The sequence below is a fragment of the Heterocephalus glaber genome, unplaced genomic scaffold (genome assembly GCF_053883595.1).
Source record: "Heterocephalus glaber isolate CG9 unplaced genomic scaffold, H.glaber_assembly_v1.0 deba00000331, whole genome shotgun sequence".
Classification (NCBI taxonomy): Eukaryota; Metazoa; Chordata; class Mammalia; order Rodentia; family Bathyergidae; genus Heterocephalus; species Heterocephalus glaber.
In genome coordinates, this window is record NW_028258142.1 from 22,425,674 (window position 1) to 22,436,207 (window position 10,534).

Below are 10,534 nucleotides of genomic sequence, written 5' to 3' on the forward strand. Positions count from 1 at the left end.
TCATTTGAGAGAATTTGTCTTGGAGTGTGATATAGAAATGCCACCATCTAATACTTCTAAGGCACACCTTATTTAATTTGCTGGTCAACTTCCTCTAGGCATAAGGTGAAGACAATAGTGGTCAACCAGAATCCTCAAGTAAGAAAAATCACAGTTGAATTAAGGAAAAAAAGACATTCTAAAGTCAGATTCTACTACTAATAATGGCAAACTTTTACTGAGGAAAATGCTTTTGAATGGTATAACTCTAGACTACAATATCAAGTGTGTAACTAGAATTTAATTTAATTTTATTTTATTTTATTTTTTTTTTTTGGCCCCGGGAATCGAACTCCGGTTCTTGTGCTTGCGCAGCAGGCGGCGAAACCACTGAGCTAAATCCCCGGCCCTAGAATTTAATTTTTAAAATCTAGTTTCTTGGGGTTATTCCAGAGATACATAAATCTATAAAACTATAGCATGGGAATTGTAAAGATTGATTATGCTGAGACCTGAAAGTATATATATTTATTTAGCTGTCAAAATTCAGTAATATTTGATCATTTTTTTCCACCCCTGGGATTCTCTTTTGTCGGTGAGTAAGCAAGTTAGCTATGTAACATATGTTTAGCACTTACCTTCTGCCAGATCCCGGGGAAATTACGAAGATGAATAAGACAAGCTTCTTACCTTCTAGGAGCTCATTGTCTGGATGGAATGACAAACATGTCAGCAAAGAAGAGCTGAAGGAGCAGAGAGAAAGTATTTTATAGGGGGCATCTTCAGGGTGGACCCGTAAGTGGAGAATGAGGTACAGAGCTGAGGTCTTCCAGGAATATTTAAACATTTGATGTAAGTGGACCACAGTGGGGAATAAGAGAAAAGCCTAAAGAGTTAAGTGGGGCCATTTGTGCTCTGCAAAGGATTTAGACTTTATTTGTAGGCAATAGGAGCCAAGAGATTATATTACATAGGGTAATAAAGTAGATGTTTTGAAAAATATTTGCAACTGGTGAAATAGGGAATAAGCTTGGAGGCAGGAAAATGAATTAAGAGGCTGTGAAAAGGGTAAGGGTGAGATAGTTAAGGTCTGAACTAAGGTAGCTGGCTGCAGAGACAGAGAAAGGAAGTGGAAGCCAGAAATATATCCTGGTGTTGTCTTGGGACTACAGGGACTGGAGAATAGCATACTTCAGAACTAGTGCTTTGGAGTCAGGCAGACCTGGGCACAAATTCCAGCCCTGTCACTTACTAGGTGTGTGAACCAAGTTGCTTAACCTCTCCAAACCTTAGTTTCCTGATCTGTAAAGGAGGAATGATGCCTATCTGTAGTACTATGGTTTGGAGTACTCAGCAGGATACATAGTACTCAGCATATATAATATACACTCAATAAGTGATAGTTGTTGTTGCTCCTGCTGCTGGTATTACATCCAGATATCCTGACTTCTAACTGATGTACCCTTAAATTCTCTTTCGAGTCTCATTACTGTTAATGGCACTTGATGGCAAGTGTGGAGCACTTGATTCCCACCTGGGCAATATACATTGCTCTCTCCATGGCCACCAGCTATACCCTAACACAGCAGGCTTTATCCATCACAGGCCAGTCCTTCAAAGGAATAAGTGCAAACCCTCCCCGTAAAAAAGAGAAAAAGAACGGTCAGAGCATAGTCTGACAAAAAACAGGGAGCCTGTCTTGCAGGAGAGAGACAATCTGTCTTCTCACTCCAGGTTGTTTTTCTGTGGTCTCTGCCTCTTTCTAAGGGATTTGTCATTCACTGGTGACACAGAATGTTAAGTGTCTTTTGATGGGAGAGACAGTGCAAAACTGGAAGGAACTCAATTTTTCTCCCTGCCAGTGAGTTAGGACTGTTTGATTTCACAGCCTAGCAACCGAATCACCGCCAGCCTCCAAATGCCGCATGCTTAATGCTCTACTCTGGCATGGCTTTGTTTCTGAAATGGAATTTATGGTTTGGTCCCTAAGGTGCCTTTTTTCTTTTTAAACCGAAGAAATCAGATCCACAAAGCCAAGTTTTGTAAGCTTGAGAATTCCAAAGCCTGGAAGTTGTGCTCAAGTTCACTAAGCGAGTGTTTAGAGCTGCCCTCTGGCTCACCTTTGTTTAGATAAATAATTGAAAGTGTGCCATTTACTAGAGCCCAGGCCTTAGAGGTACACAGTGGACTCTGGCTACAGTATGCTTAATTGGAAGCAGAAGATAACCAGCAACACAGCCCGTTCCTCCCTCAGGACGCTAACTGGGGACAGGGATTATTTTCTATGGAAATCATGTTCTTGGTTTGCTTAAATCAGAGGATGGCACACATATGACCCTTACTGTACATACAAAGCAAAACATGCTTCCATGTCCCACCAGGGGACTGGTGAGATGCAGTCACTCAGCACTCATCTAAGGAGCATGAACTATGTGGGAGGTCAGACTAGGTGCTAAAGGCAGCATTACACAAGGCTGGGGCCTTGGCCTGGACCACAGTCAGGTGGGAGACCAAAACACGCTCACACTCTAAGGCTTTATGTCCCTGGTTCTCATTCTCAATTGCTTTTTAATAATGCTGAGCCCTGATTCCAACAAAGAGATCCTGATTTAATTGTTCTGTCATTAGACCTGAACATAGTCTTTTCTCATCAAAAAAATTCATTTGAAGTTCTTCTTTAATAGATTCTAGTATACAGGCAGGATTGAGAACACGGATATCCCCCCCCTCCCAGATATCTTGAGACTGGCACAGATGGTAAAAATATGGATGTTCAGACAAAGTAGAAATCCCTTCCTGATGGCTAGACATTCCAGGAAGGGAGGAGGAGGAAGAGACTAAGTTTAGCCCCAAAGAATGGCTAGACATGCTGGGGATCCAGCAGGGTAGGACTTGTCATACTTCAGCTCACCAGGTAAAGACCACAGGGATCTCCCTGGCTACATAGCTCATCAGCTTCTCACAGCCCTTCAACTCTCCCACTTTGTACCAGGATACTCACTCAGCTTATTAAATAGTCACAGTCCGACCAATAGCTTAAGAAGGATGGACTGGATTTTCTCACTTTCCTGTCCCAACCACAAGCAGAGGTGCTGTCCTCAGGGAGGAGAGAACAGCCTCAGCACCTGGTCCCAAGGAGCTCCATCTGCTGGATCCACGAGCTCAAGCATCCTTGGTGCTTCTGGGCCCAGGGTGGGCCTTGCTAATGAAGAAATGAGGATGTCCACATCTGCCTTTCTTCTCATTCATATCTTGTTAGCAAGCAACTACTCTGAGCCAGACATGGGCGTCATTCATTAGGGACGGAAATGCTGCACTAACCCTTCTTCACCTGCAAGAACTTGGGCAAGATTCTGAAGCTGTCTGACTCTCCATTTCTGGATCTGTAAAATGGAGATAATTGTAGCACCTGTCATTTCAGTGGTTGTGAAGACTCCATGTAACACACATGAGGTGGCATTGTCTTGCTTTGTGACTGAGCCTCCTGAGGCAACTATTAGCAGAGCCTTTTCCCAGCCTGTCAATATTTATACTTCCACAGGGAAGAGGGATCTGACAGTAGTAGAACATAGTATTTAGAAGAAGAGCAGGAAGATCCTAGATATGAAATTTCCTTTTGGCTTTTTGGATTCTTCCTGTGGAAGGACAAAATGGATGGTACAAGGTTAGGTGCACAGAAAAGGAGCAACAAATATTGGGTACTGCTGGGTGCCATTTTGCTGTTTCCATTATCACAACCTTAGCAGGTAAGTCCATGCCCCCTCCCCTCCACTTCCTGCCTTCCATGTTTTAGTATCTGGTAGAGATAACTCCTTAAGAAGGTGAAATGGGGGCTTAGAAGGATAGTGTTGACAGTTTCTTACATGAAATTTCTGTCATCTTTGGGCCTACACTACTGAAGGCTTCTAGACATCCAGGAGACCATGACCTATTGGATTCAACACACTCTTTAAGCAAAAAGAAGACAATCCAAAGGAAAATTGGCTACCTGGTAGCTGCCTGACCTTTGGAGACTTTGCTGCCACTGCCATTAGAGCTGCCTTCTCTGTGATAGTGGAAGTACATAAAAAGTAATGTAGGGTTTTGCTAACAGTGGTTTCCTGCAGCTTAGTTACAAGATAGGAATCTTCCCAGTGAAGAACTGGTATGTCAGGTTCAGTAGACCACTGTTTTGCCTAGAGAAGGCAGTGCTTGCTTAGTACTATTTATTAGACATCAGAAAACAAGCTCTTCCTCCTTTCCCTTCCGACAAAAGCATCATTCACACCACAATATTTAGGATTCTTCGCTTAATATACTGCCTGAAATTCCATACAAAAGTTACTTCTCTTTGTTGATAAGCTATCCTTCTTACAGTCAATGTCTAAATGATCAGGTCTTCTTAGGCTGTCCACTTGTCCTCGTAAACTGTTGCTTGACTTTCCCAGAAGTGTGTGAGGGAAACCTCTGTCACTAGAGGATATGAGTGAATGACACTGAACCCACTATGGCAAGTTTTCAAGATTACACATATCATTTAGTCACATGACACTATTTTTTTTTTTATCTTAAATGGTATTCTTGGGATGGGGAAAAAAGTCTCTAAATTCTGAGAGGCACTTGGCCTTAAAGTACACCAGGAGACCATATGAGAAGGCATTTCAAAGATTAGTGGGCAGAAAATTGGTTAATATTATACCAGGAGTGGTCAACTGCATGAAACAAATATGTCTTATCAGTCTTGCCACTTATGTTCTCTAATAGAACCCCCAGATTTCATTTGTCTGGGAGCAGATCCCAGGGAAAGCCAAACAGAAGACAGAAAACAGTAAAGCATTGCCAATGAATTAGGCAGTAAAGGTGCCAAAGACACTAGAATGTCTCTGTTATTTAAAGCAAGCCCACATTTATGGAAATCATATTTTCCTACTCTTCTGTTTGCTTGGCAATGCCTGGTACAGATGGTTTTTTGTTTAAACTTGGGCTCCAGTTCTTTCTCAAGGTTACCAGTAAATAATTCACTAATGCTGTAAAACATGTGAACATTCAACTGTTACTGATAGAATCCAAGTCTCAATATAATTGAAATGTTTATATTTGAACCAAGTAAGTGACTTCTGTCCAAGAAACAGAAATTTGAGCTTTTGATAAAACACACAGCACTCATGGAAACCTACCTATGGTTAACACCTAAATCAAAAGCATTTTACACTCTTATTTTTAAATATTTGATCTTTTGTACATCACCAGGATATCTGGAAAAGAACAAAATCTTGATTGCAAAGAATAGAAGTGCCACGTAAAGTTCAAGAATAAAGGAAGTTGTGGTTAGGATACCTGAGGTCAGCACAGGGAAGCTGTTAGAAATGGGGGCAGTCCTCCATGGAGTAGTTCCTCCTGTCTCCCACATAAAGGCTCCTCAGTGCCTAGTTTCTTCTCATTTTCAGTCGATGTCAGCTCAGTCTGCTCTCTCCAGACATTTCCCGAGTTATGCTACCAAAGCTGGCTGGCCTAATCCTGAGCATTTGTTAGCTAAGGGATGGGAGTGCCGATTGGCTCAGGACCTTGATGTGTCTTGGACAAGTGGGTGGTTTGGCTGGGAGATGGCCCTTCCCAAGCTCTTCACCCTAAATGGGCAGGTGTTTTACGTCATGGTACAAAGTCAGGACACCCATGCTACCACCTAGATCCGAAGGAGCCATGGGCTGGGCAGTTTTCTTTAGGAAGACCTGTGGAGCAAAGGCAGGTAGGTGGCTGACACCTCTGGGTCAGGAGATACCTGGGTAATTAAAGATACCCGTCAGTAAGATGCTGCTGTCCTTCACCTTGTAACAAACAAGTCAAACAGTGCTATATCCTGAGGCCAAGATGTCCTTTATGCTTTCCTTTATGTCTTCCCTCTGCCCTTTGTGGACTTTTCTGTGCTAAGATCCAAATCACACTCCGCAAGAATTCTCAAATCAAGCCAGGCCGGGCCTGCTCCATCCTTTAGAAATTGTTGAACTGAGTGCTTTTTAGTATCTTGGGTATTTTATTATTTTTAAAGCTCATATTATTGACAGACGTTTCTGATACTGTCCATTCTTAATGATGACGTAAGTTCTTTTTATCTTGTACTTCTGTATTTCCCTTAGGCATCGCTCAGTGACTTGTCTAAGATCAGCCTTCAATTATTATTTGTTGATTACTTGTATATAGAGGTACTGTTTATTCTTTAGTCATTTCTGTATTTCAGAGTGCTTCATCGTAACCCTTCTAAATGTTCAATTAAGTTCCCTCAAATTTAACTTTTGTGGGAAGATAAAAACCATAATCATTTACAACTCTTACTATTACTACCATTGTTGCTCTTCATTGGGCATTTAGTAAGCATGTGTAATTTATGGATCTCATTTAATGTTCACAGTAACTCTAATGAAGCACGTACAGATATTCTGCTCTGCCGAAGAAACTGAGATGGAATCATACATATAATGCACATCAGTTAATGAAATAAGTGTTGGGACCGAGCCCAAAACTCTTATTTGCCTCTTACCACAATACCATGCAATGTCCTCAATTTTTGTCCTCATTAATAGTTTTTACTCAGTCAGGCCATCTACACATAGAGGCCCATTTTTACCACTAAGGAAAGGTACAAAATGAATATCCCAGGATAGCTGCTTAGGCTGAACAATGTGGCTCATTAGCCACCAACCAGACCCGGGTTCTTGGTTCAGCTGCACCACTAAGCAGTCTCCATCAGCTTGCCGGGAGCACGAGAGTCTCCAAGCTCTTCATCACAAACAACAGTGCACAGTGTCTGCTCCAGATAAAGCTGAATGTTTTTAGTCTCATGAGGCAGAAGATGGTAAACGTGAACCATTTGTCATTATTTCCTACAAGAAACATTACTGAGGTTGCACCATGTGTCAGACACTGTTTTGAGTCAGTTCATTGCTCTTGCCAATACCTAATTCCTTTTCTAGCCTGTAAGACAGAAAATGAGGAAGGAAGGAAGAATGAGAGCCCACAGGAGACCAGATGAGATAGAGTGAAAGGGAAAAGAACGGAAAAAACCATAAACTGTATTTTTATAAATAGTGTCTTGGACAGGTTCTTCAAAAGGAAAGAATTCTAGCCAAGTTCAGTAAGAATAAATTGAGCATCTGTGATCGTTCAGACACTGGGCCGAGTGCTCACTGAACTAAGATTCATCCCCTGCCCTCTAGCAGTTTATGGTCGGCGTATGATCACAGAGATGTGCGTATCTTCCCATAACCTAGAAGATATTTTTCAGAAAGCTACCCTTGATCACAGAGCCCCAAACCATAGTTGTTAGAGGTCAGACTTATTATCTAACACACATTCTTGAAATTTTCAAAAATCAAAATGGCTTATTTTCTATATTAGACTCAATATAGAGAACAGCCTCTTCCTTCTAATTATTTTATGGTTTGGCTATCAATGAGTCTAAATTGTTTTAAGAGTAAGTCCTGCCCACACTATGAACATCCAGTCCTGGACCTTGGATCCCCATGTGAGTTCAGTCACATACTGACCCACACGTGATACCCACTGAGATAGATTTGTCTGGTGGTTATTTACAGCTGAGAACTGCAGGTTCCAGGAGGGCTGGGGCTGCTGTGTTGCTCCCTTGTGCATTGAGGACTGACCTGGAGGCTGAGGCAGGAGGATCATAAGTTTAAGGCCAGCCTGAGTAACTTAGTGAGACCCTGTTTCAAAATAAATAAGAAGGGCTGAGGATGTAGCTTAGGGCTCCTCGGGTGCAATCCCCAGTACTGCAGTCCAATCCATACGTACACACACAGGAACCTACTGCACATGTCATATCTAAAGTTACACCACAAGTCCTTATTACATTTCCATGTGTTTTCAAAATATTTTCAGGTCATACTTGCTCACCTATACCAATATCTGGAATGATCAAAGACTAATTTCTTAAAACAATCATTTCTAATTCTTGCTTTTTATTCCCCTGAGGACTGCAAGTCTACTTTTTATTTTAACCTCCATTTCTTTTTGTATGGAAGAAGAAACTTTTAGTGGAACATTTGATTCTTCAAGCTCTGTATAAAACTACTGCTTGGAGCCAAAATTTGTTTGAATTGAAGGAGACCTTATCTGTTACACAAGTCCAGAGCTCATTTTTTTCTGGCACAGCAAACTGAGACCTGAAGTAGGAGAAAAATTCGCTCAAGATCACAGAATCAGTCAGATGTCACTTCTCTCTTTCTCTCTCTGGCTTTTTTCCTATGTCCAGTTCTTCCTGGAGGACAGGTCCCCAAGCCATGTTCTGGGCCATGGCTTGGCTGCATTTGTGCTGAAGACCAGCTCAACATACCACCACACTATCTCACCCTTTGGTTGCATAAGGCCTCAAGCTTTTTAAACACATTTAAATGGAATATAATACCTTCTAGTCATCCCCAAATCTGTGCTCTAAAAATCCTTTGCATTTAGCTATCATTGAATTTAGTCCACATTAGCTAATGACAATCTCATCCTTTAGGAAGAATGCTAAAATACATCTCCAGACTTGGACTTCTCTGGTTTTCTTGTCTCTACATTCACTGTTAAGAAGTTCTATAGATTTTACCTCCAAATATTTTTTAAATCCCACCTTTTGTTGTAGTCGTTGTTACCGGGGATCAAACTCAGGTCTTTGTCCTTGTAGGGCAGGCAGCGGAACCAATGAGCTAAATCCCCAGTCCACCACCTTTATTTTCAATTCCCACTATACTGTCTGACACTTTCTTATTCTCTAAGCTGAAGTGTGTTAATCACCTTTCTAACCATTCTGTCTTTGTGTAGTCTTTTTTCTTGTCTTTCCTCTAGCCACATATAATGGCTTTCATGAATTCCATATTAAATAAAGTCAGGTTTCGGAAACACCCTGAAGGTTGTCTATAAAGATACTCTGAACCAGAGCTGCAGGAAAGTATTGCTTAGAGGGAAGCTGAGACTCCATAGGAGAGAAACTGTGTTGGAACTAGAAGTTGGTGAGAGATCCTGAATGTAATATACCCCATATTAGATGGCTGCGTATGTGGAACTTGACATGTGTGTCTGGGACAGGACAACTTCAACATGCTCCATGTTTCCCTGGTTCCTTAATACTCTTCCCTCTGTACTAAGAGAACACATTGTATGTTTGCTCTGATGCTGTGAATGCTGTCATTGCTTATCCCTTGCTATCACCTGTATTTCTCCACATTGTCATTCAAGATCAGGTGCTAGCTTTGCTCATCTGTCTCCCAGGGAAGAAGCACCTGCTGAGTGCAGCAGCCTGGGTTCACTTCACAGCTTAGTGATCAATTTGAGCAAGGCGGTTGAGTGCTGTGTGCCTCAGTTTTCCCACCTGTAAGACAAGGTTGTGGTGAAGCTGGACATGGTGATGCTCCCCTGCAGTCCCAGCTACTCAGAAAGCTGAGGCAGGAAGATCACAGTTCAAGGCCAGCCTGGGGAAGTTAGTGAGACCCTGTCTCATAAGTAAGTTAGTTAGTTGGTTATTTAATTAATTAATCAAGGAGGTTAGAGATATAGTTGAGTGCTCCCTGGGTTCAGATCCTGATACCAGGAAAAAAAGGACAAGTTGTTGTGAGAATTAACCAATTCATGGAAAATGCATAGCTTGGTATATAATAAGCTCTCAATTAAGTGTTGGTTGAATTAAGTCAAATTTAATGCTTCCAGTTTTAAATAACCTGAATTAAAGTTTTTATTGCAGCCTTGGGTCATTATTTATACAATTCAGAATTTAAAATAAATGGAAGATCCCTGCTCTCATCTGTAAATGATTTTTAAGTAGAAATCCTATGTCTGGTGCTGTGTGAATTTTTCCCTCCAGGGACTTAGGCCTGAATTAATATCGTTTTCCTTGAGGGTTTTATACATGTGTGCAATGGGATATGCCACATCATGACTGATTAGTCTGTGAAAGACCACTGATCAGTTCCCTCTGTCTTTTCAAAGTCATTATAAGTGAAAGCTCTCAGACTTCCTTACTGAATTCCTAAGAGACTGACCTGTGGGCAAAAAATTTGAGTCAGCAAATAATATTTGCACATTCCTGTACTGAGATCCCTCTGGAAGTGCCTCATGTACATGGTGAAGTGCAGAAAAATGGGGCTGAGTGCCAGTGAAACTCTGCCCACTGTGTGGTGAAAAGCAAGATCTTACCCCTGTCAAAGCAGAACATCCTTCAGCTCTGGATAATTTACAGGGAAGGTTCCAGGCGTTTCCATTTCAAGGATCAGCATTTTGTAAGGTTGTAAGGGCCCCATGCTCAGTTATTACTGGAGCAAATAAAATAAAGACTGTCGTCTCTGGGCTGCTTTTAGCTTACTAACTTTGCATATCAGTAGGCTTTTTTTTTCCCCAGGGATCTCTTCCTTCCATCGTTTTTCCTTCGAATGTGTATTCAGCTCCAATAACTGAAACCAAAAATAATAGCTTAAACAAGATGGAATTTTTTTTCCCTAGTACACAAAACTGTCAGGTGTCCTCAGTCCCCATGGTGACTGAGCAGTATCTAAGGCACAGGTTTCCTATGTATTCATTTACCCATCAACCA

General features: G+C 41.5%; 1 protein-coding gene and 1 long non-coding RNA gene across 6 annotated transcripts in view; one reads left to right on the forward strand and one right to left on the reverse strand.

Annotated features, from left to right (window-relative positions):
- Nucleotides 1-10,446, reverse strand: part of LOC147830056 (uncharacterized) — a 64,818-nt gene extending 54,372 nt beyond the window's left edge. The window contains exon 1 of one of the 3 annotated variants that reach the window (XR_015443291.1): nucleotides 618-8,072. This is a non-coding gene — a long non-coding RNA (uncharacterized LOC147830056). Of the gene's footprint in view, nucleotides 1-617 lie in introns of all 3 variants that reach the window. The other 2 variants (XR_015443290.1, XR_015443289.1) reach the window with 2 other exon arrangements.
- Nucleotides 1-10,534, forward strand: part of Ccbe1 (collagen and calcium binding EGF domains 1) — a 268,355-nt gene that overhangs the window by 207,942 nt on the left and 49,879 nt on the right. The gene's annotated exons all lie outside the window — the stretch shown is intronic.